The sequence below is a fragment of the Haemaphysalis longicornis genome, unplaced genomic scaffold (genome assembly GCF_048455015.1).
Source record: "Haemaphysalis longicornis isolate Haplotype H1 unplaced genomic scaffold, Haemaphysalis longicornis Haplotype H1 scaffold_7, whole genome shotgun sequence".
Lineage (NCBI taxonomy): Eukaryota > Metazoa > Arthropoda > Arachnida > Ixodida > Ixodidae > Haemaphysalis > Haemaphysalis longicornis.
Genome location: NW_027526422.1, coordinates 172,951,157 through 172,978,158, shown reverse-complemented (window position 1 = coordinate 172,978,158; position 27,002 = coordinate 172,951,157). Strand labels below are relative to the sequence as shown.

The 27,002-nt window shown below is 46.2% G+C and overlaps 2 long non-coding RNA genes across 2 annotated transcripts; one reads left to right on the top strand and one right to left on the bottom strand.

Annotated features, from left to right (window-relative positions):
* Positions 1 to 322: 322 nt before the first annotated feature.
* Positions 323 to 25,830, top strand: LOC144145532 (uncharacterized). Its single transcript, XR_013317515.1, has 3 exons — positions 323 to 482; positions 12,852 to 12,952; positions 25,569 to 25,830. It is a non-coding gene; the product is annotated as an uncharacterized LOC144145532 (long non-coding RNA).
* LOC144145531 (uncharacterized) lies at positions 7,505 to 24,734 on the bottom strand. The gene is made up of 3 exons (XR_013317514.1): positions 24,487 to 24,734; positions 9,768 to 9,825; positions 7,505 to 7,710 (listed from the first exon to the last, which is right to left on the bottom strand). It is a non-coding gene; the product is annotated as an uncharacterized LOC144145531 (long non-coding RNA).
* Positions 25,831 to 27,002: the final 1,172 nt, after the last annotated feature.

Below are 27,002 nucleotides of genomic sequence, written 5' to 3'. Positions count from 1 at the left end.
AAATTTGACTCTCGGCCTGCGGCGGCGCCGAACGTTTACGTGTGCTTTGGCTTTAAGCCTTTACCCGCCGTCTTACAAAGGGACTTGTGGCAACCGCAGCACGGCGGTTTGAAGAAAGGTAGCTAACAATAAAAGTGCAAACCAATGTTGCGGACAAAGACCACTGACGGCGCATTACAGGAGGCACCTGCCGCATTCCTGGGAACAATCGAAAGAAGCGGCAGCAGTGACGGTGATTTACAGACCATTGTCGTTATTGGCTCGTCAGCTCGGCGCTGTATCACGGACTCCGAGCCGCAATATTACGACCGGTAGGCGCTTGCAGAGGTCGGCGGACTCACTCATGAGTCCACACACTCAGACTCATTTGGACTCAAACTCACACGTGAGTTTGAGTTTGAGTGACCGCAATGCTAGTGTAGGATGGTGAGTTTGAGCTTGAGTGAGTTAGCCTGACTGCGTTTGAGTACGCCTGAGACTGAGTGAGTTCTGAGTCCATTTTGAGTTTTGAGTGCATTTTTATTATGGAGTACATTTTGAGTTTGAGTGCATTTTGTGTTTTGAGTACATTTTGAGTACTGAGTACATTTTGAGTTTGAGTACTTTTTGAGTTTTGAGCACATTTTGAGTGTGAGTACATTTTGAGTAATGAGTACATTTTGAGTTCTGAATATATTTTGAGTTTCAGTACATTTTGAGTATTGAGTACATTTTGATTTCTTAGTACATTTTGGTTCCCAGTGCAATGAGTAGCCTAAGAGGCAGAATGGTAGGGGGTTAAGTTTCGTGTGCCGCTTTGAGCTCGCAATTCAGGTTGGCTGCGGGCTCGGCAGCATTCGCGATGGGCATCATCGGTTGGTGGGGAGGTGGACTTGGTGATGGGGGGAAGGTGTCTGATTTAGCGGCTGGGCGTGTAAATATAATCGACTGGTGTGCTACTAAAAAAGGTTTGTCGCACCTTTTCCTCTTTATGTATCCTCTAAGAAGGTGTGAGAGGGTGGTGGGAAAGCACACGGCGGCGCTTTCTTGCTGGCTGTTCGGCTGCCTGTGTTAACGGTTTGATTTGCTAGGGTCAAAAAGGAAGAGGTGAGCACAGGGCGGAAGGTGGCGGAGGATGTCCCCTCCGCTGTGTCAAATGAGTTGTCAAAAGAACTGGGCGACGCCCGTTTAGATAGAATAATGTCCGCATTATGAGATAGATTGTGTAAACATTCAAACAGATGTGGCTAAGGCGTGTAAGGTACTAAGTTAAAGGTTCCGATTAACAGAATCAAGCAAGGTATATTAAAAAAATGGTTTCTGTATATTGTCCTCAGACACTCATTAAGTCATATATCGAGTTAAAATTCAAAATGATGCCACGAGGGTGTGCGGGGAATCGAATTTAAGGTCTAGATGAGGGGAATCACGTGGGACAAAAATGCATTATGGTTGAATTGTGACCTAGTCATGGATAGTGATAGATTTGGTTAAAATTCCAATTCAAAGTGCTATGGCGTGTGGCTTATAAAATTAAAGGTCTCGATGCAGGGAATCACGTCGGACAAATGCAGAAACGCTTCCTTATTATTATCATATGACATAGTCATACTAGGTGATAAATTTGGTTACAATTCAAAATGATGCCACTAGGGTGTGCGTGGCATCAAATTGAAGGTTGCGATTAGGTCAATCACAGGAGACAAAAATGCGGTATTGCTATACCATGAGATAGTCATTGTCAGTAACTGTTTGGGTTAACATTCAAATTGATGCCACTAGGATGTGTTGGTTATCAAATTAATGTTCTCGACGAGGGGAATCACGTAGAACAAATACAAATATTCTTCTTGGTTATAGGCCTGAGATAATCATGACGAGTCTTATATTGGGGTAAAATTCGAAGTGACCCAACTCGGGCATGTAGGGTATGAGATATGCTATCTTGGTGAGGGGAATCACGTTAAACAAATAAAAAAAGGCTTCGTGGTTCTAATCATGAGATAGTCATAGTGATTCATAGATTGGGCTAAAATTCAAAGTGAGGCGGCTAAAGCAAATGGGGTATCAAATTGAAGGTTTCAATTTGGGTAATCACGTGGGACGTATAAATAATGCGTTCTGCTTAGTCATGAGGGTCATGGTTGGTCAGACTTGGTTAAAATTTCAAATGATCCTGCTTGGCTGTTTCGGGTATCAAATTAAATGTCTCGTTGAGGGGAATCACGGGGGACAAATATAAAAATGCTTTCTGGTTGTAGTTATGAGATAGTCGTGGTGAGTCATAGATTGAGTGAAAACTAAGAGTGACGCCAATAGGGCTTGTTGGGTATCAAGTTAAAAATCTCCATTAGGGAATCGCGTGGAATAAATAAAGAAATGCGTCCTCCTTATCATCATGATATTCATGGCTTGTCAATGGTTGAGTTAAAATTCAAAGTGATGCCTATAGGGCGTGTAGGGTATCAAAATATTGGATGCAACCGTTGGAAATCATGGAACTGAATAACGACCAATTAACTAAAAAATTCTTATTCAGTGACCGATAGATGTATTGCACTCGTTATTTGCTTGCATGCCATCTTGAAAGCGTGCTTGGTTCGACACATTGCAGCAACCAACATCCGCCAACAAGCCTGCGTTCCCATGAAACAGCTTAGGAACTATTGTGCTGATACGCCTCAAGTGGATTGGCGCAATCAGCGAATGCATCCAATCACGTGCGCGATAGTGCAGATTTCTCAGCATGACTTACTGCTGTCGGTGCGCGAACGTGTTGACGTTTAACACGCGCTCCCATACCTCGTACTGAGCTGGTTGTTAAACAAGGCCATGAGAGACTCCTTTAACTGTGCAGGTCGTAGACGTACATCCTCGTAAAAGTAAAATTTTTGCCGCCTCATAAGGCTATTTCCTGCTGCCAAACAGATGCAATCTATTTGATACACCAAGATTTCACGGCCGTTTGCTTGCTTAGAACTTTAGCATTTCAGCAGCAGGTTGGAACCGCGAACAGCTATTTCCTGACTCGACCGGGCGTTCTCCGCCACCGCGACGCTTTTATTTCGCGTTCGGCTCAACGTTTTCGCATACCCGAGCTGCAGCATAGGTGCCCGGATGATTTTTCCCGTCTTCCCGTCGATGGGATGAACAGAACATACCTCCAGAGAAGCGTTCAATAGGGACTGAACATGAAGGTGAATAAACAGTGCTTCCGGAAGCAGCGTACGACCGTACGTATTCTGGAAAGTTTGCTTGGTTCGAAGTCTTTCCGATTCAGCACGGTGACCGATTCGCGGCGGCACTTAGGTGGCACAGGAAATTTGTGCAGCGAATAGATTCCGCACAGGCAGACACTTTTTTTGTCGTGGTGCACTTCACACGTTTGTGGCACGAGCCCTTTGCCCTAACGCTGTTTGTTGGTGCACCCAACAATGGCGTAATCACTCCCCGACGAGTAGCTCCTGCACATTGCCAAGTAAAGGCAATGACGGCAACCTTCCCCCAGTTAAGAAAATAAACATCAATTGGGGGTGAAGAGTCGGCAGTTCTGCTTGCATGGTTAAACGTAGCCTCACAGGCAACCCCGTCAGGGCAAAGCGCTTGTGGGATGATCCACCGTCTTAGCGGGTTAGGGACAGAATTTATGGGCAAACCTAACAGCTCTCGGACGCTTTGAACGTTCTCTTGAAAGCCCTGTTGAAGTTGGCGCTGCAGACGTACCGAATAAATGACACGCACCGATCTTAGATGCCATCTGGACGACTGATATCCACGCGCGGCACGGAGCAACAGCCTGGGACAGCCACGTCGTCTGCTTGCCCCGCCGTCCCCAAAAAATGCCCGCCAGGCGGTACCGCGACCATTAGAAAATGGCCGACCCGGCAAAATTGTAGTCTTTTCAAGTTATTGAAGCGGGGTACAGTGAGCAGTGGTTGGCTCCGGATGTTGACCCATCCTGACATTAAAGAAAGTTTCCCCATTTTCATTTCCATCTTGCCCGTGTGGCTGTTCACCAGCGTTGTTTTGGTGGCTACGCGGGCATTTTTACAGACATTGCGAGCCTCAGGGTGTCGACGAGGCCACATTTTAAAGATGGCCTGGTCAAATACTGCAAGCGCGATTGATCCCTCCGAAGCACCAAATGAGGGTTTTTGAATTGTAAGGGCCTTGGGCACTTGGTGAAGTAGAACGTTTATTCTACAATACAGCCGTCTACGAACACTCATCCAGGAACCAACGATGATGATGGTGAGTCCATAAAAAGACGAAGTGTTCGTCGAAGTATTTGATAATGGCGATGATGTAGAAGTAAAATAAATGAATTTTCCCTCTTTAGAGCTTCGCGCTTGCAATATTGCCGTGCTTCAAAACTGAACTTCCCATTACTAAGTAGCATGTGTTCGCTTCAGCTACACGCGAATCCCGACACAGAAACGAATAATAGTACAGTCCGATGAGCTTACGACACAACTCCTAATTTTTACTTATGAAGTGAGTGCACATATTGATCTTACGATGCGGTCATTTTCTGGTTTATATTTTCTCTCTCAAACCCTTCCCTTTGGCACCACAATTCCTTTTGTTTCTGCAAACAATTTCCCCAGTTTACTCCTAACTAGTAGTGATCAGAGGGATGCCCTTTTTATCTGCCCCACATAATTTTATTCATCAAAACCTTTAATTTGATATCCCACACACTCTGCCGGAATTGCTCTGAATTTCTACCAAATTTATGACTTACCATGACCATCGCATGAGAATAACGAGGAAGCATGTCTTATTTGTCCCAAGTGATTCCCCTCATCAAGACTTCCAATTTGATACCCCATACCTCGCAGCGGCATCACTTTGATTTTTAACCCAATCGATGACTCACCATTACTATGTCAGGATTTGTATTTCTCTCACGTGATTTCTCTCATTGAGACCTTCAATTTCACACTCCACACGCCCTAGCGCACATCACTTTGAATGGTAACCTTATCTATGACTCACACTGATTGTGTCACAATTATAACCAGGAAGCATTTTTTGTCCCACGCGAATCACCACACCGACACCTTCAATTCGATGCGGGGGACACACTAGCGACATCCTCATAAATTTTAAATCATTGTATGATTCATCGTGACTATGTCATTACTACCAGGATGTATTTTTATTTATCCACCGTTATTTCCCTAATTGAAACATTTAATTTGAGAAAGCATACGCCTACGAGTCATCATTATGAAGTCCAACCGTTATTATGACTCACGGTAACTAAGTCATCGTTATGACCACGAAGCATTTTTGTTTGTCCCACATGATTTCCCTCCTCGAGACCTTCAATTTGATACCCCACATGCCCTAGCGGCACATCACTTTGAATTTTAACCCAATCTGTGGCTATCTATGACTCCTGCGTTACACGGTTCGCCATTTTCGATATTTTTTCTTATTAATTCTTTTTTTTATTTTTGAAAATTTGGTTTAATAAATTTTGTACATTTACACTTTTATAATGATCCCAGGTGATATCTGCATTTTTGTGGAAATGCAGGGCGTTACACGATCGTGGCAGGGAGAGGACGAGGAGGGTACTCGGCAAAGAATGCTACGCATTAAAAAAGCAAAGGCATAGCCATGAACTCCTCACGCGTCAGAGATTCGGGGGACAGTTCGTTTTGATACAAGGTGTTTTTTCAGGATGCAGAGCAAGAATGCACGAAACCGTAACCCAAACAGCCTCGAAATAAATGAACTGAGCAGTGAGCGCACGTTCCCTCGCCCAATCTTGTTTGTTTCGCCCCAGGCCCCCAGTACACCATCGAGTCTGAACCGCCTCTGTCATGAACACGAACTTGGGGCCTGCATTAAGAGTTTGGTATCCAATATATACGTACAATTGCTTGCAACCAGCGCTAATCATCATGGCCTGCAGGTATAGCTGTATTAAATCTGAAACGAAAATTGTTTCCCACCGCACAGGAGTTATGGTGTGATCTCATACCGAATTTGCACCCGTAATATTTTTACCACGCATGAATTTTAAAACTCTCAATGCTGATGAAATCAGAGTACATCTCAACCTGAGTAAATTCGTAGCACGAAAGAGTTCTGAGTCTATTTGACTTCTGAATTCATTTGAGTTTTCAGTCCATTTCGACTTCTGACTTCATTTTGAGTTGAGTACATTTTGAATTTTGAGTCCATTTGAGTTTGAGTGCATTTTGAGTTTCAGTACATTTTGAGTACTGAGTACATTTCGAGTTTGTGTACATTCCGACTTTTGAGTAAATTTTGAGTTTGAGTACATTGTGAGTACTGAGTATTTTTTGAGTTTGAGTACACTTTGAGTACTGAGTACATTTTGAGTTGGAGTACATTTTGAGTTATGGTTACATTTTGAGTTTGAGTACATTCAGAGTTTCGAGTACAATTTGAGTTTGGGTACATTTTGAGTACTGAGCACATTTTGAGTTTATTTCGAGTTTTAGTCCGAGGAAGTTCTCAGTTTTGCGCTCACTGTGAGTCTGAGTTTGAGTGAGTGGTAATTCGAAAAAAAATTTCGTGAGGGAGTTTGAGTGAGCCGCGCAAACTTTGCCGAGGTATGGGCGCTTAACCTTGAGAACCCCGAGGTCCAAGGCAAAAAGGCATGAAGTGCAAGCAACGAATGATCCATGAAAACAAGGCTGCGATTGCATCGTCCTTCGACCACGTTGTTTTTGCTTGTACCCACTGCGGCACCTATTTACGGGGTATTTAGGAACACTTCAATTCGTTTTAGGACTTTTTTCTTGCTTACTTTTTCACAGTTAATAAGCTGGAACATATTACCGTACGCTTCTTTAGAATGCCAAAAAGCTCAATTAATATATTGCATTTTGTTGTTCGTAATGGGGTGAGGGAGTAGTATCAAAATTTTCCCTGGGACATTACCTCAGCATTCAGTTGGACTTGGCAGAAACCGTCTAAGTTGCCCAAAAGTAATTGTTATCGGATTTCCCGCAAACGCCCCTGTCCGCCACGGCATGAACCCGCACGAATGGATTGCTGGCGGACATAATATGGTTATCTGTGTTCAACCTTGAGAAACCTGTCCTCAGGCAATGTGCTTTTGCTTACATTGTTGTGCACATTTTATCTTTTTGTTAAACGCGCACCGTTCACAAATGAACTTCCTTATTTTCTTTTTATTTCCTGTGGGACAGCAGGAGAGATAGTTAATGCCAGAACACTTCACGCAGCGCATGCTCTATACCTTCGTTCGAGTGAGACTGCAGTGCTCCCTCTGTAACTACTTTATTGAGAATACTGTGTGCAGACACGGAATTAATATGGTCGTGCTATCTTTTCAAACATAGTTGACACCAACGACTCAAAACGTCTGTTCATGTGTGTATTGTGTGCTGCACCGGTCCGCTGTGGGAGGGACGTAGCATAAGTAGCTTATAACACAACTTGTGACAAAAACAGTCAACTCCCAGGAAGCAACGTTTAGGCCGACTCAAAGGCCTCAAACGCTTTTATTATTTTTAGAAAAAACGTGTGCTGATAATTGCGTGACTACCTTCGAGGTGCCGTGCCGTAGTCACCCCTAGGCCCCATATAATAAAGGTTGATAAACCAAGACGGCAGTCGAAATCTTGCATCGAAGCAATAACCATGTTGTGGAAAGTCGCCTCTTCTGAAGCATCTGCATCCCCGATTGCAGCCGCTTCGCTGAGCTTTCACATTCGGATTGCACTGAAAGGCAAAGTAGAATGAGAGACGATGAACACAACGGCCTAAGGATGGGTCAACAATAATGTCTATAACACTGGCTTTTAAAGCGAAGCGTTCGTGTTCTCACTGATGCCGTTTTTAACGAGAAAACGCCAGCTGAGATAAAAAAAAGCATCAAATGGCCGAAATCGCACCTGGGTCCCGGACGTTATGGAGCCTGCGTCTATCCGAATGCTCCATTTCCACATGGCAGAAACTCAGTTCAAACTCAGACGACAACAAGAGAATCACTCGCGAAAAAGCTTCGCGATCGACCATCGTCGTCGTTAGACGGAGGGGTGCATGATTGATTCTCTTAATCATGGTTCATACACGTGCTCTGCTCCGATCGTTGAAAGTGGTGAAATGTAATACATGATGAAAAAATTATTTACAGCAAAATCTGTACTACTCGCTAGCACAGGGCGTTGAAGATTGCCTCTTTTTTCCCAATACACCTCTCCCGCTTCATCACACTTATTACAGAAGAAAGCTGCCTAGCTCGCAAGTAACAGTATCAGTACCCAAACTCAATTCACAGTAACGGACTTACAGATGTGCCCATTCATCATGGAAACATTCCCGCACTACATAGCTCTGTTGTGCCTTTATTGTTACTTGTAAAAAGAACGAAAGCATGTGCATACCTAAAATTGGGCACACTCAATGCCCAAAAAAGCATTCGGGAGTAATTTTCCATTCGGGAGCATTCGGGAGTAACACCATAATAAAGTTGTGTACCCAAGGCATAAAGATGCATCGATCCTTTACTATCAAGAGTGAGATTCAACGCCCTCCCGCAATGTCATTTTACGGTGGTAACCTCCACGTTGTAGAAATCCGCAATTTCGGGGAGGCGATTTGTGAACGCACGCGATTTCCTCGTCCTCACGTCCACAAGTCCGAATAGCATTCGTGATGTTTCGAACAGCTTTTATACCTAATACAGTACTCCCGCCCTACAGCCCGCCAAGAAAGAACACTAACTGTTTCATGTATTATTTATCTGACCTATAAAATTATGGCATTCATCTTCTGCCCCATACTTCATTGCCGGAAAAACGCATCGGTTTTATACCAGCTGTCTGGGTAACAGAGGGAGCTTACTATTCAGTATCTTGGAATTTTTATTCAAGACAGCCCACCACATACTTATTCTGTGGTTATTTTTTTTTCTGTGATTTCGAGTGGTTGTTATGCCTTGCGAAAATTGTCAACAATAAGTTCCATATTTACGAATGATATCTCGTTACTCACATTAAATGTAGGAGCGATATAAATTTGCTAAACAATGATTCAACTGCCGCAATTCTGTAGCCGTTTTCTAGGCATGAAGGTGTTTGTTAAAGTAGTAATACATAATTTATAATGCGAATTTTCTAAATAAATGTAAGCGAATGCTTTCCTTCAAACGAAAAAAAAAACAGTGACGGAGCGGGTACTTATATAAATTTCAATGAAACCAAATATTGTTTCAAAATACAGCAAGTTACAATCGAGACACCAGCGGCATGCTCCAAGTGCAGATGAATGCATCTGTGGAGGTAGAGCTCGTCACTCGCACGCATAGTTTTGTTTGATTCACCGGTGGCCCCCCAGTTTCTCACTCTGTTAGTTAATTACAGCTAGCAACTCTGTACTAAAGTTACACGTTATGCCGGTCAGCTTATTTGGAGCCGGTTACGAAGTGAAATATTGCTACTACAAGCACTGCAAACTGTGTCATCCAGAATGCCAGCCTCAATCGAACAGCAGTGCAATAAACTCTTAAGTCTAGTACATTTTGTTGTTAGCGGGATCATTTACACACATAATGCAAACATGGCAGAGTGATCGCTGTAGGTTTTAAGCACACTGTACCGAGAAAACAACGGACTTTTCTTTCATATTTTATTGGAGCAAAAACCTGAAACGAGCGCTGAAGTGAAACGTCCAACGTAGTTCAGAGTAGAATATATATTTTGGTGACCTTGGAACAATGACACCAAATCTGCGTTCAGTAAAAACATGGTTCTCTTCAGAACATGGAGGCTACTTACGGGACCAAGGCAGCGTTGATGGAATATCCAATGTTGCCCAGGTGCCCAGCTAGTACACCTGCGAGAGCGAAACGCATGTTCAAGTCTTTCAGGCTACGCGCTGAGATTGTGTTGATTACAATGCATAAAAATTAACATGGTTTGTCGGGCATTTAAAACGAAGGAAACCTGTGAATGTGAGGGTTTTTTATACGATGTATCAAAAGCACAAAATAAAATAAACATTTGTGACTTTTTGTGCGTTTTCAATCTCCGCCGAAGATATATCTCGACCGTGAGGAATGCCTAAGTGGAGGGCTCCATGATTTTTCACCTCCTCAGTATTCTTAAGTAGCCCTAAAATCTCGACAGACAGGCGTGTTTTCGCCTCCATAATAATTGGTCGCCGTTACCGGGATTCAATTCGCGTCTTTCGGTTCACCCGAAATACGCCATAGAGACTTAGCATCAAGGTAATGTAGTATATAGGAACACGAATAGACAAAGACCAATACTTATAAGGTGAACAAAGACCGAACAGATTGCACGTAGATTAACCAATAGATTCACGAATAACTGCGCTAAATGACCATTTTATTTGATGCAAAGCGATTTAAGTCACACGCCAGTAAGTTTCGCCTGCGTTCCGTTTTCGAAAGAAGTGGGACTCTATAAGGTAGTTTTATAATGTAAAATTATTCGTATTAAAATTATGCCGCAATCAGTCGCTACCCTTAGCTCCTTTGTTCCGGAAGTTCTCTTAGATTTTTCTCAAAAAGAACGTTGAGGAAACGAACGTCATTATAAGCAGGACGGGTTGCATTGGTGGTACCACTGAATCCATACAACACTGGTCGTCGGGGCCTTTGGCCGTCTGGAAGCAAATCTTTGTGACGGTTGTTGCTCGATGACCCCAACTTTCTTTGTCGTAATCTCCAACGCAACAGCAAAATCTTAGTGTTGTAATCCGAATGGGTGCTAAGCTATAACGTGGTCTCACGAACGAGGTAAAAAATGACGTGAAAGATAGACATTGTTAGAGGTCCGTACTAAAGCATAAGCATTTCTACGCCAGTTCTATTATGGTTAGGTTACTTTTAATTCGATCAACCTTGTTCACTTCCACCATAATGACGGTACATGCGTTACCTTTGCCAAATACGCACTCTCCTGCAGATGCAGACCCTTATTGATTGATTGTAGGGTTTTAACGCGCCGACGCAACGCAGGCGACGAGGCGCGCCGTAGTGGAGGGCTCCGGATTAATTTTGACCACCTGGGGATCTTTAACGTGCGCCGAAATCTCATAGATGCAGATCCTTACATGGTTGATGTATTTTCAAATTTTTAGAGGGAACGTTCTATTAACTCCACGTAGAAGCTCAGACGACGACGCGTTTCTCGTAGCGGCAAAGTGACCTTTGAGCCCAACCAAGTTCAAGCCACTGTACCCTCATCCACACAAAGAGCTCACAAAAGAAAAAGAACGCCACCTTCGAAACATCCAAACAAACATTTTCCCCACCCGACTAGAGCCCACATTGTGGCCCCCAACCTGTACTCCTCGTAATGCCGCTTCTGTGAGGCTCCGGGCACGCTCTACCATATTGTGTGGGGATGCGGTAAATACCCCAACCTATCCCCCTGCCCTTCCACTCCCCTGAGCACTGGTAGAGAGCACTGTACAGCTCGGACCCTGACGACCAGCTTTGGCTGGTTAAGAAAGCCCAAGAAGGCGGAAGGTCTCAAGGGGAGCTGAAATAAGGACTCTTCCCCAATGCGAACTGCTTCATATGGACGTTTATTCCTCCTCCTCTCCAATCCCGCACCTTGACTGGTTGCGGGATGAAAGTGTCTCGTTACTCGATGATTCCAAAGACACAGGGGAAAGAGCAAGGGCGCGTACCATCCGGAAATGGTACGAGGACCCGCTATCTGTATCTAATTTCATTGCGTGTTCGCGCCTGCAGCTGCACTGCGCTATGCGGGTCTGTGTTTTCTTCATGTTGCGTTAGTGCGTTCCTATCATGTTTGTGCGTGCTGCAAGTTCTTGGGTGCTCCAATTCTGTCTAAGAAAGTTGCCTCGGGCAGGTAACGGCAGGTGCCGGAGAACGGACTGCGCGTGGGCGCCGCGCTATCAGTGACTCAACCTCGGTGGCTGCAAACGATTCTTCGTGTTGAGACTTGCCCCGGCGAAGCGGACGGCGCAGCCGAGGTCTCCTCTCCCCTCTGTTTAAGAGTCAACGAGCGCCTTTACTGCTGGATCTCACGAGCTCGGGAAAGAGCCTTGTGTGTGTCGGTATTATTTTCGGGCCATGTGCACAGAAGCACTCGGGACGCCCCGCAGCCGTTATGGCTTTTAGGGGCGAAGCACCATAAGGCCGAGGCTTGTCGGGCGTCCGGCGTCCGTGCTCACGGCACAGCACCGTGTAAATCGAAACATTTCTGAACAAAAGGTTCACAAAAGGTTAGCAAGAACGAAATAAAAGGTTCGCAAAGGGTTAGAGAGAGCGAGAGGGAGGGACGGAGAGAGAGAGAGAGAGAGAGAGAGAGAGAGACGCACAGTACCGTGTACATCGAAAAATCTGTAAACGAAAGGTTGACAAAATGGTTACCAAGAACAAAATAAAAGATTCACAAAATATGATAGACAGAGAGTGTGTGTGTGTGCTCGTGAAGAGCCGTGCTGCGCATGCGCGAGGAGCATTGTATTGGATTGGATTGAGTTAAATTTGGATTGGATTGGATTGGATTGAAATGGATTGGAATAAATTGAATTCAATTGCATTGCATTGGATTGGATTGGAAATCCTTTTAGCAGCAGTAAGCATTCTAACGGGTTATTTACAGTAAGAACGATCCCCAGTGCTTCGCCCACTCGTTATGATTGACTTCGCGGGGATGCGCGAATTTTTTAGTGAGTATAAAAACCCACCCTGTTGGTGGGTAGTTCGATTCGTTTGGCCGAGCGAATGCATGCTGTCCCTCTGCTCGAGTCCCACGGTAACTTCGCCCGGAAAGGTATAGTTCCTGTATTCCTTCGACTAATCTTTCGTGATGCAGAAAACCATTTAGGTTGCCTTCATCTTTTGTTGTCATCACCAGGGCAGCAGACTTTGCTGGCCGCCCTTCATCACCATACCACGCATGGCGGAGGCGACGGAACCTGGTACGGTGGCGCCTTCCTGAATGTAACATTGTGCACGGTATGTGCATTCTCTTGTACACTATTCTGCAGGTGTTAACAGCGCAGTGACAGCAAGAGGACCGAGCTTTCGTTCGAAAGATTTGTTGAATAGCGTTTTTTCATGCTTCCCGTTTTTTTTAATGCATTTTTCAGTTGCCCAGGTTGTTCGAGTGCTGCGTCTTCGAAATATATTTTTTAATTTTTCTCGAAATTGTTCTCCCTTTTATTTTTTGTTCACCTAGACCAGTTATCTAAATGTTCGCTATATTAGTAATCAAATGTTCTAACGTCACAATTAATGCCGTTTTGATCAAAGGCAGGCAGTTTAATATTTCTCATTCGGCACTTTTAATCCTGTCTTTTCCCTTGGAGGTTATGATAAGGTGAACATTTTTTGTTAGTTCATTATTATTGGTAGTTTTGTTTTTCTTCTTTAGTGTTAGTAACAAATTCGAATAATTATCGATAAATTCACGCTAATAAAAAGATTCCATTCACATTGCAAGTTATGCATGTTTTTTGGAAAGTTCAGGTTGTTATACGGCTCGTGCTTTCCTACGGTTTATTATTCGTCTTTCTGCCTGTTTTTAAAAAGGAAAGCGTTACATCTTAAGGTGACTTGCAAAGAGTGACCTGCAAAACAACAATTGTTGCGAAAATCTGAAGCCAGCTCCACGCCTGTGAAACCTGGAGTAACAGCGGGGCTGACATGGGCACGCAGGCCGCCACCCTCCGCTGCGGCGGGGGTCACTGAAAACGCCACTCGCCGTGGTATGAACACTCGAAGCTGACCCACGGACGCCTCGTACTTTATCGGTGCAAATGTGTGTGATGGTAATGGTGGTGGTGGTGCCAAAAGATATGGCTTATACCCACTCAGGGGGTTGGCCAGGAAAGGGGCGCTCACAGAGAGAAATTACAAAGCAATTAAAGAAACACATTTAAGGAATGAAATAAAGTATTAGGGAAATATATACAAAAAAACTGTCCGAACATGAGACGTAGTATCAGGAAGCGTTGAAACCGACATAAAATAAAATACAAAATAAAGGAAAGAAAGCATGAAAAGTATGTAGACAAATAAAACAATTAGGGAAGTTGGTGAAGGAGAGGCAGTGGGCGGGACGGCACTGATGGGAGTGATCATACACGCAGGGATCTTTTTGAGGGAAGCCCGGCATGGCCCTGGGCTAGCACGGGAGACGGCCAGATTCCGAGATGAATAAGTGCACGGCGGAGCAAAGATCTGCGCGGCTAAAACCCAGTGCATTTGCCCCGAACGATAAGATTAGAGGAACAGACAGGGGGAAGGCCAATCGGTTAAAGCTGTTTTCTATGTATCTTTTTCGTATGGAGGATTACCTTTGGCAGGTGAGGAAAAAATTTTGAGCCGTTTCTAATTCGTTACAGAATGCACAGAGTGCTGAAGGGGCCAGAGTGCAGCGATACAAGCAATAATTTGGGACACCAAATTGCGCCAAATACCCCAGCTCACGCGCCGAGAACCACACTGGACGGCAGTCAAAGCGGTGGTGCCATCTGTCGGCTCAGCAGGATGCCTTCACCTATCGTGACGAGCATCAACGGACATTCATCATCAGCCAATCTACGCCCGCTGCACGGCAGAGGCCTCTTTGCATAGATCTCCAATTATCTGGGTCCGGTGCTAACTGCGACCACTTTATTCCCGCAAACGTCTTCATCTTATCTGCCCATCTAATCTACTGCCGCCCCTGCCACGCTTTCGTTCTCTAAGCATCCAGTCTATTATCCTTAATGACCAACGGTTTTCTTGTCTTCGCATTACATGCCCTACCCACGCCCACTTCTTCTTAAGCTCTTAACAAGCACGTGTTAAGGACATAGTAGTCCTTAACACGTGCTTGTTCCCTGGCCCACTCCGCTATCTTCTTGACCAATGTTACACCTATCATCTTCCGTTTCATTGCTTGCTGCGTCGTCCTCAATTTAAGTTGAAGCCTGTTAGTGAGCCTCCAAATTTCTGCCCCTGCCCCGTACATGAGTACCGGTAAGATGGATCTGTCATACACTTTATTCTTCAGGGACAATGTTAGGTTACCATTCATTATCTGAGAATGCCTGCCGAATGCACTCCACCCCATTCTTATCCTTCTAATTATTTCTGCCTCATTATTGGGATCCGGGGTAAGAACTTGACCTAAGTAGGTATATTCGCTTACCACTTCCTCTGCCTCGCCACCTATCCCAAACCACTGTACTCTAACGAGGTTATCGAGCCTTTAACTTTCTGCATATTATTTTCCGACCCATGGTTCTACTCTGCTTGTTCTGTGCGGGAACCATGCTTTGCAATTCGTCCCCTGAGTTACTTAGCAAGGCAACGTCATCAGCAAATCTCAAATCACTGAGGTATTTTTCAGTACCCCTTACGCCCACCTGTTACGAATCTAATATTCGTAATGGCTCTTCGGCACATTCTCTGACTAACATTGGAGAGATTGTTTCTCCTTGGCCGACGCCCTTCCTTATAGGTATTATACTGATCTCCTTATGGAGGACGATGGTAGCTGTGAACACATTGTAGATATCCCGTTAGTATGCTTATGTAATGCTCGTCTACAACTTGATTCCGCAATGCCTGAATGACTGCTCATGTTTCGACCCAGTCAAACGCTTTCTCATAATCTATGAAGGCTATATTTAGGGGCTGAGTATACTCCGCGCACTTCCCTATCACCTGATTGATCGTGTGAATATGGTGCAGTCGCCAGCAAACGTTAGCGGGATGGGCAGCGCGTGGCCGAGCTGCGCTGATGATGATGATGATGATGATGATTAGTGGCTTTCCCTTTGAATCGGGGCGTCGGTTGTCAGCAACCGACTTGCCTGGTTTATTACGTTTACATGTCCTACTCCCAGGTTAACCTATAGATTTGCTTCCTCCCTCCCATCTCTCCCTCTTTTCTGTTTTAAACTCATCGCCCCCACCCCCTTTTTTCTCCCCTCGCTGTTCTAAATTCTCGTCCGCATGATTACTCCACCTGCGTACCCATCCCTTCCCTGCTTTTCCTCCACCACCACTCCAGTCGCCTCTTCGTCACCTCTATGGCCTTGAAGTTGAGGTTCCCCCTCGCCCCAAATCCCAAGGCCTCCGCCAGCGTCGTTTCCCCCTCACCCCGCGGTGGCCGTATCTCTGTGCAGCTCCTGACAATATGGTCTATAGTTTCCCGATCACTGCCGCAGCATGCACACGTTTCATCCTGCTGCCTGTAGCTACCCGTGTATGCCCGGGTTCTCAGGCACCCTGCCCGTGCCTCGAAGAGCAACGCACTGCCTCTCGTATTGCCATAGAATCCCTCCATCTTAATTTGCCGTTTCTCTGTCCTATAAGTCTCCAGGGTTTTTTTCGCTTCCATTCTCTCTGCCCACTTCGTCGTCTCTGCTGCCTTTACCTGCTTTTTAACTGTTGTGTAAACCCCGCTTTCCCCTACCGACTTTCCGTACCGCTTGGTCAGCTGTCTGGTCCTCCGTCTCCACCGCGTGTCCACGCTCCTCAAATACAGGTACTTAAACACCCTCGCGGCCCATTTTTCGTCCTCCATGTCACGAAGTCGTTCCTCAAACTTTATCTTGCTCTCCGCCTCCCTCGCCTCAAAAGACGACCAGCCCATATCCCCTTGTACCGCTTCATTTGTAGTTTTACTGTGGGCCCCTAGGGCCAATCTGCCTACCGCCCTCTGATTTACTTCCAGGCCCGCTTGGGTCTCTGACTTCATGCACAGAACCGAATTAGCGAAAGTTAATCCTGGTACCATGACCTCTTTCCAGACTCCCCTTACCACCTCGTATTTGCGTATCCCCAGAGGGCTCTATGCTTCATTATAGCCGCGTTCCGTCTTCCTTTCGTCTTAAGGTGAGCTTCATGCGCCTGCGTGTAATCTTCGCTATTGTTCAGCCATACTCCTAAATATTTATACTGATTCACCAATGGTATTTCTACTTGCTGCACTGATACTGTTTTGTGCTCCTCGCCGTCATTAAAGACCATGATCTCTGATTTTTCTCTGATAAAGGATAGCCCTATGCGCGTCGCTTCTTCACCGCATATATCCATCAAGCCCTGCATACTTATCTGGTTGTCCGCCATCAACAATATGTCGTCTGCATACATTAGTCCCGGAACCCGTTGTTCCACCACCTGCCCGTTTTTCATGTAGGATAAGTCGAACCCCATCGTGCTGACTTCTAGCTTCCTTTCTAACCCCGTCATGTAGACATGAACAGCAGCGGAGAGAGAGGACATCCTTGTTTCAGCCCCTTGTAGGTGTATACAGGCCTATTGTATGTTTCCCCCTCCCACACTATTTGCACTTGGTTCTCCCGGTATAGCTCCCTGAGTAAGCTAATGAATTCTGCCCCAAGTCCCTCGTCCTCCAGGATACTCCAAAGCCGCTCCCTGTCTACATTATCATAAGCCGCTTTAATGTCCAGAAAGGCTAACCACAAAGGTCGGTTTTGCATCTTCGCCACCTCTATGCATTGGCTTACCACGAATAAGTTGTCGTCTAGTCTTCTGTCCTTTCGAAACCCATTTTGAAGCTCCCCTAATATCCTATTTTCTTCCATCCACTGCTCTAGTTCGAACTTCACTGCCTGCATTGCTAACCTGTACAGCACTGACGTGACGGTTACTGGCCTATACGAGCTTGGGTTTGTTCTGACTCCTTTGCCCTTGTACACTAAGTTCATCCTGCTCATTTGCCACGCGGCCGGTATTGCCTTTTCTTCTATCCTTGTTCTGATGGCTTGCAGTAGCTTTCCCTTGCTCGTTGGTCCTAACTGGTTAATCAACTCCATCGGTATCCCATCCGTGCCTGCCGCAGTATTCTTGGGGACCTTTTCCTCTCCTCTTTTCCATTTCAGCTTGTCCCCATCTATCTCCAGACATTTCGGCCTACACGCCGCAACATCTCTGTGTCGCTGCGGGGCCTCTTCATCCACCTTACCGAACTTCTCCGTGATGATTTTGTGCAGGTATGCTAATGCTTCCTCTCCCTTGAGCATCTGCCCCTGCTCGTTTTCTATAGCACCGCCGTCTGTGGGACTCGCACGTTTCCCTAATGCCTGCACATGGTTCCAAAACCTTTTCGGCGCGTCTCTACCCCTTCCTCGTATTTGCGCTACCCATCGCTCGCTGTCCCCCTTTATTTTCGCCTGCACTAATTGCTGCACTTCCTGTTTCATTTTCTTATACTGCTCCCATTTTAGGTCCACCTCCTCCTTATGTCTCCCCATCCTCTTGGCCTGCCTGTGCTATCTAGACTCCTGTTTACGCCTCTCTATCGCCGCCTTTATTTCTTTGTTCCACCAGCTTTTGGGTGTTTTTTTCCCTCTCCATCGATTGGCTCCCTCTGCCTTGACTATTTTTTTCTGCATAGTCTTGATGAGCCTGTCATATTCCCACTCTTCTCCAGGATTTCTTTCTATGTCCGCCTCTATGCTTTTGGCTATATCCGCAATATGTTTGCTGTTTAACTTTGTGCGCTGCCCCGGTCGACCCGTTTTTTCGCCCCCCAGTTTCCCAAAACTCAGGTTTATACGCTTGTGGTCACTGCCCAGACTGTGGCCCCCTTCCTCATCTATGGTCATGCCATCCAACCATTCATAAAGTCCCTCTGAAATAAGGCAGTAGTCAATACTCGACTGTCTCCTACCACACTCCCACGTTATTTGACCCTCGCATTTTTGTTCCCTATTTACTATGATCAGCTTCTGGTACTCACACATATCTAGCATTAGATTTCCGTTGAAGTCGGTGTACCCGTCTAGATCTTCAATGTGGGCGTTCATGTCCCCTACCAATAGTACCTCCCCGGAACGTTTCAAATCTTCGAAGTCCTTTTTTAGACACGCCACCAGTTTTTCGTTTTGTTCTTTGCTATCCTTACCCGTCCACAGGTAAGACACCCCTAAAGCCATCTCTCTACCCTCCACTATCCCTTTCATCCACACATGTTCTTTACAGTCTTCTTTCACTCTCTTCCAATTAGTCCCCTGCCGTACCAGCAAAACTGCATTGCGGCGCCCTCTGCAGGCAGCCAGCGGGCGCCCGGTCGAGACTCAAGGAACTGGCATGTTAGGCGCTCTTTGCGCATGCCTGTCCTTTAGTAGTTAAGGGGCATCTGTGATAACTCGCGTGCCCGCGACATGCTTTCGATATTTGCGGCAGCCTCTGGGGCACCGTGAGACCATTCCCGTCGTTCTGCGATCACTGCTGCAGCAGAACACGTCGCCCGCGGCCACCGTTTGCGCCGAGCGCAGCATTGAATGAATGTTATCTTCCCCGAGGCACTGCTGATTTAGCACGAATTATGTTCTAATTTTAACCTAAGCCCCTATAAACTCTCAGCTGAGCGAGAATTGGCATTCGCGGCTCATCCTGTAGCTACCGCAATTGATGTTGGTGCGTGCTCTGGGACCATGCCGCCCCGCGCTCCGGAGTACCAAAGAAGGAATATCGCCCGCCTTACGTGCAGCTCTAAGTAGACAGTGACGCGAGTTCAAGTGGCAACTTGAGAGCGCAAGTGGCAAGTGCAAGTGGCAAATGGCAAGTGGTGAGAGCAAGTGGCAATCAATTACAGACTCAGATGAGTGCGAATCACTTTTACAGGCGTCCGCTATAACAAAAAACAAACTGAGAACTGTTGAGTGCAGTACAAATACTCCACTTCGTAAGGAAAGTTTTTCCTATGAGGAGTAGGGTGAGCACCACTTGTGACAGGCGGAACACACACCTAAGTTTAAATGAAGAGAAATGGGAAAAAACTCCCACCTCACCTCGCGGGAACCCCTGTGTAGATGCGACGCATAGACGGAGCGGCGAAGGGACCGCGTTTTATAGCGCGCATAACGTTGAGGGGACTGCGTAAGCCGGTCCCAGTCGATGACGACGTTGGCGTACTTGTAAAGCGGCGTGGACTCTAGGTATTTGAGCCAAGAGTGGATGTTGCTTCGCCGGAGAACGGCACACCGGTTATATGCGCAGCGCGCCCGAAGGAGAGGAAACCGCGGAAGAGAGAGTACTTCACATGCGCCGGCTCCAGCGCGTCTGCCGCGGCTATGACGCAACACAATCCAACACAATCCACTTTAATCCAATCCAATCCAAATCCAATCCAATCCAAGCTAAGCCAAGACAAGCCAATGAAATCCAATCCAATCCAGTCGAATCCAATTCAATGCCCCTCGCGAGAGAGTGTTCGCTATCGGAGAGGAGAGGGGGTGAGCGACGGAGAGCGCAGCTGGCGCGGCGAGGAGAATGGGGGAGGGGCGGACAACGCCGACGACGACGACGCCGGAGGGACAAGGCGAGTGAATCAGATGCTCTGCATCTAAAAAGTTTGGAGCCCTTCCAGACTGCGATGAAGGATGACAAGCCGAGCTGGGCGAAATCCAAAGAGGTCACGAAAGAAGCAGGTTGTGGGTAAGAGTTCCGCTTACTTCCTAGTTATTCAGGTGAATGGAAGCAATCCGGAATAATTTTTTTCTATAGGTCAAACACGGGGATGCAACTGGCTCGCAAAACGTTGCAATCGTCTGCGCGGCTAATTATCATACAATTTGGTCTGGGGCAGTTCCGACAAAACCAGCGTTACAGCCGTTTCCTGTATCCATACCTCCTCCTTTGAATGTCATGTACTGACAGCAAACGGGAATTCCCTATCGTTTACAGCTTCCCTATAAACTAACTGTGGCAAGTAAATGTGAGTTCGCGTAATGATAACGTCATCCTCGCGGCCAAGTTCGGTATGATGTTTTTATATTATACCTACAGTGGACAAGAAAGTTTGCTTTGCCGCAATATTCACCAGAAAGTTTACTTTGCCGCAATATTAAATTTGCGACTCGACTTTTTTCTATGCACCCCGCCACCGGACGCAGTTTCCCACAGGCAGCCTAAATAACTCCTGTAAAGTAAATTTAGTCGTCGACCAATGCATCACTTGGAAGACAAGATTTATGCAACCGTGCGCGCCGCGCAAACGGTGGCCGTTAGTGGCGTGTTTTGTTGCACCAGCGATAGCAGAACGACGGCGATGGTCACGCGGCGCCACAGCGGCTGCCACGAATATCGAAAACATGTCGCGGGCACACCACGGATCTGAAATGCCCCGCAACTAATAAAAGACAGCCATGTCCAAAGCGCGCCTAGCACGCCAGTTCCTTGAGCCTCGACCCAGCGCCCGCTGGCTGCAGATGGCAACGTAATGCAGTTTGCGCCGCTCGGCCACACGCTGCACATCCCGCAAACTTTTGCTGACAACTTTCGTTACTCATTGCGGGGGTGTTGCTTAGTAGAATGCCACCAGGATCGACAAGTGGCTACGTCCGGGTGTAGTGGAGACATTACGCCTGTTGCCGGTGATCATTAAAGTATCTTTCACTTCACTTCACTTGCTGACAACTGTAGAACTGAATAGCCTTTACGAAGCCATGCTTTTTCATTAGGTTGACTGAAATCTAAGGGGGCAGAAATTCTTTTGTTGACTTCCTTGGTAAGTACCTTGTAGACGACTGACAGTAAGCTGATCGGGCTGTAATTTTCCGAGTCCTTCATTGAACCTGGCCTATGGATTGGGTTGATGTTCGCGTTCTTCCTAGATTAGGGTACACTCCCGGTCATTAGGCATTTTCGGAGACAGGTTTGCAAGTTTTCTAGTACTATTTGCCCGCCATCCTTCAAGACGTCTGCTGTTATCTTATCCTCACCAGGTACTTTGCCCCCCTTCTATTTCATTCCAAAGCCTTTTTTACTTCTTCTGTCATTGCTGGTGGGATGTCTATCTCCTCTTAACTACCTCCTCGTTTGGTATTATCCTGGATGTCGTTGCTAGAGATCTGACGGATGTACAGTTCTCTATGGAACTCCTCCGCTACTATAAATATTTCATCCCTATCTGTTATGACATTGCCTTGCTGGTCTTTCAGTGCATACATCTGACTATTAGCAATGACTAGACGCCTCTTCACTTCTTTCAGGCTGCCTCCGTTCTTTACAGCATGCTCGATCTTCTCCATATTGTGCTTCCGTATATCAGATGTCTTTCGCTTTTTTTGATTAACTTATAAGGCACCCCTAGTTCTATTCTGTCACCTGGGGTGGAGATTGTCATGCTTTGCCGTTTTTCAATAAAGATTTCGCCTCATGGGAAAGTTTGCCAGTATCCTGTCTAGCTAACGTAACTCCTACTTCTACTGCACCTGCGTGATAATGCGTTGTAAGACTGTCGCTGGCTTCGTGTGTCGCAAGCTCTCCCACCTTGGTTAGAGCTTAATGCAGCGCGATCCTCAATTCTTCGACTTTCTGTCTTACTGTTATCTCATTGACCCGCTTCTTGCGGACTATCGGGTTGCGGTCTCACTTCGCATATAGCCTAATTCGAGATCTTACCATACGGTGGTCGTTAAACCTGACCTTTACGACCACTTCCACATCCTCCACGACCCCAGGGTTATTCCATAAGCATAAAGTCTGTTTCATTTTTATGCTCCCGATTCGGGCTCCCCCACGTCCACTTGCGGCTCTGCCGTTCGCAAAAGAAGGTATTCATGATGCGTAGATTATTCCGTTCGGCGAACTCGACGATTTCGTCCCCTCTGGTATTTCTACAACCCAGACCATAGTTCCAATCTGCCTTCTCTCCAGCCTGATTCTTGCCTACTTCAGCATTGAAATTTCCCATAACTAGGGTACACTGTGTTTTTTCTATACCCGTTGCTAATTCCACATCCTCACAGAAGCGTTCAACAAGCTGGTCGTCACGGCTGGATGTGGGCGCGTAACCCTGCGCTAAAGTGAGTTTTTTCCTCCTATTAGGCATAATTACAAGACCTGCTACCCTTTCGTTAATGGTATAGTATTCTATACTGTAATACTACAACGCTATAGTGTTCTATAATAATGCTATACGTTATTACTATACCAATGGTTCCACTGAACGCGCGACAGAAAATGGGCCAAACATGAAAAGCCTATGCGCTGTCAAACACAAGCGGGATTGCAATACGAAGCAAAGTCTGTTATTGTCTGTTTTTATCGCAATTAATGTCTGCTCGCCTCGCCCAATGTGTTACAGAAACGACTCTAAAGCGCACTGTCATCGGAGTAATACTCGCCATCACTGGTTTTTAGGAGATATTGGTTTTGTCCCTACACATTGAAACAACGGCCAAAATTCGCTAGCAACGCCCCCCTCTCTCACTCCCCCCAAAGCTCAACCTACTTGCCATCAAGTGCACACAATATTGACAGTCCTCTTTAATGCCACTTATTCTGTGCTTTGCGTTGGAGTTACGTTTTGTGTTCTAAAATAGCCTTTATTAGCTTGAGGTCTATTTTTCACACTTTGACATACCGAAAAAGGACTGAGATAAATGTTGATACCAGATATATACAACCGTGCAAACAAGACAAACGAGTTTTCACATACGATTTCTTCATGTCAGCCGCAAACAATGTTCCCTTAGTACAGAACATTGCACCATCCTATATTTTAATGGAGATTTCCGCGAAACACATTTGCAAGACCAGTGCGTGCTTAAAGCATCGAGATAGTATAGATCCCGGGAACCAGTGAAACACCGGACGACGAGAAGCCACAAGCAGCGGTGCGAGGTGCCGTTCATACCGCGCTGCCACAATCATGGCTTTCCCACCCCGAACAACCGCATCCACTGAAGTACAAAAACTTCGCGACCGCAGCAAAAGCCACCGCTAGACACGCTTTCATGACTTCATCAACTCGGCCAAACTAACCGTAAACTAGAGCGCCCACTCCCGCAACACATTGAATTCCTAGTAACACAAGTCTAGACGAAGGTCTTCCGGTCGCCAACTCTGCTTCGAAAAGGCTCATGACACCCGCATACCTCCTCAACTGCGACAAGTATGGCATTTCGGCGTACGCCGAGCACCTTCTTTGGAACACCCAGAAAAACGAAGCTCCAATTGATTCGGCGCGTTATGAAAGCACCTGTAAACTCCGGATGCGCTGTGCCAAAGGCTACCAGGGCTGCGTCACCCCTACGTATCACAAATAGGTTCAATATGTGCTCCCTTTTCTGTGCCCCTTTCGAGTCCCGCTTACTAGCCGTATAAAATATTAGGTGAAAAATATCCCTACAAGATCACCCCTCTTCTTATTTCTGAACGGTCTCTTCCTCTTTCGGGCTTGTAGCTTTTTACCCTTTGCGTATACAATAAACGTACGTCAATCAACTAATAATATATTCATGTGTTGTGCGAAGGTGTGCTCGCATCGAACAAATGTTGGGTGTCTTGCAATTAACGCTTAAAATAATATTTGAGAGCCTCTTTTCTAAATAACGCATTTCCTTACTATTCTGGAGGCACTGTTAGCCGCACCTGGTTTCCTTTTTTAGGCGACCGAAAACCACTGGCATGATCTCTTCTGCAGAGACACTTCGATGCTATTATTAGGTAGATACAAAAATACCGATCTTTTGCTTGATACGGACCACTAAAATAATTGACCTAACTCGTGTACTCACAGAGCAGATGTTACCATACCGCAAACCAGGATAATGTGGAACAGGTTCATGTTTAAAAGTACTTGGGAGAACACACAAGCGCAGACCCTGCAGCACACCTCCAGAGCAAGTTTATAATATGTGCACTGTTCTTATATTGTTAGTGCAGTGTCGATTACAATGCAGCATGCAAACGAACGAATGCACACCCTCTAAGATTTGTTTTAGTGTTGCGTTAGCAACTTCTACCCTGAGGTCATTGGGTGTTATGTGCATGGACACACGCGGACAATAGGCTCATCACTTAGACTTCCACCTGTCTGCGCTATATTTCCCGAAATCTTGCATGCTGTGCCCGCAAAGCAGCTGGCGTGACGTACCTTCGAAAAATATTGCTTTGTTTATCGTAGCTATTTATACTGCCAAAAGCATATGCGAAGTTCATGACCAAACATTACGCAAACCTGCGACTTGTTTTCATGTTACGGGAATAATTTTATCCAGGACTGTTATAAAATCTATTTTGCGATTGGAGTCGCAAATAAATCTGGCGAGTTGATATTGGTGCATGGTGAAACAACGCTAGGAAAGGAACAACGACAACAGGCAGGTACAAATAAAACAGGACGGCATACTACTGTCAACTAAGCTTCCTATCAACTATATAGTTAGGCACAGATATACATGGGGAACTGATACATATCTCACCCATTTTCACCATGGGAGCAGCCTCCACAATTTCACGTGTCCTTTGGTCCCGGTGTGCAAATAAAATTGAAGTTTCATTGAACACAAGTTTGCGCCGACAAGGCAATGCACGTATAGGTGTGAAAGCTCATCGGCTTTCAAGGGCCTTTCGTACTTATGGAGGCGTATATTGAGACAGCGCCCTGTTTTATCGATATAAAAAGGTTTGGATCGTCAGCATCAGCTTAGCACGTTTCACGCTTGTGTTCAAAAGTTAACCAAACAGAATATATTGAGTACGCTTTGGTTGTTGGAGGGGCAAGAGAGGCCACAACGGGAAATGTGTTATTCGTCCCTTGCATGCAATAGTGGATCAAGCACAAGTTAGGTTCTCATTTCTGGTGTCTCTATTGCAGGTATTGCAGCCTTCCAAGGGGTTCTGAAACGTCCTCCACCGATATAAGCTGTTTATTTTTCCCATTCATGTGATAACCGCACTACCACCGTTACCTGCGGTCTGCGCAGCTTGCCAAACGGTCACCGTGGAGGCGAGGGGGACAATAACTATGTAGCCCCGAAGCAGCGAGCCCAGTGAATCGGTGATACCGGAATAAAAACTGGGGGGGTTAGACATCTACTGCTTGGCAGTAATACACAGCTATGCTGAAAATAAGTAAAGTGCTAATGAAAAACAATGCGGTGTTTCAGTCCTTTCAAGTCCTGTCCACACACATCACGAGCAGTGAGCGCTCTCATGGATGACCACGCGGTGCGTCAGCTGCGGCAGCCTCCTTGCGGGGCTGACCTGAACCCCACTAATAATGTCCGAGCCTCCAGGAATAATGAAAATGCACCTCGCCAAAAAAAATGACTGCGGCCGCACGGATGACGAGTGGTGGAGTGTAGCCGGAGAGGCATGGGAACGTCTTCGCTCCCTCTCAGAAATTGTAAAGTCTTTTTACGAGTCGCTCCCCCGATACATTGGTGAGGTCATGGAAGGCGACGGCAACTTTGCACAGTCGGCTTGCAGAAAATCACTCGCAGTATCGCCTATATTTCTTTAAGAAGCGCATAAACCATCGCGGCTGTTTTTAGGGTTGGATGTTACCTGCACGTTCTTCACATCGCCCACTTGCCGATATGCCAATTTTCTTTACAGGCAAATAAAAAGAGCGCCAGACATCATATAAAGATGAACGGCGCCGTAGCGCAAGATCTGTTGCACGCTTTCGGCCGCTGCCGGAAATCGTGCCGCTCGATTAGAGCACCGCGCAAAGCGCCGCCGGGTGTCCCCTTTGAGAGAAACGAAGCGCTGCGGCCGAGATCCGCAAAACTGACATGCATTTACGAGACGAGAACGCGCATGCGCCCTCAGCTATCTCGACAGCAGGCGCTCGGACGGAAGGCGCCGCGCCGATAGTTCTCGCACACCGCTCCTTTGGCCCGATTTATTTTGTGACGCACAGTACATCTTGCCAGAAAAATTGAAACTATCTAAGCAAGCACCTGTCCTCAGGTGTCACGTCCTCCGTCTGAATTTTTTCATCTCTATAGGGTGGCTTAATGTGGAGTACCAATTGCCTCGGACACAGGTTATTACGTTTGTTAACCAGCACACCCAAGAAATATTGAAAATGTCGATATTTTATGCGACATGCCCTCACCAGTGATACAATGACGGAGACAACAAAAACCTAGCTATCAGTGTTACAGCTGCAGTTATTATTCAAGTTACATGATCACATGAAGCTAAAGCCACCCCTACAACCACAGATCCACCCCTACAGAGCCACCCCTACAGAGCCACCCCTGAAGCTAGAGCCACCCCTACAACCACAGAGTCAGGTTTC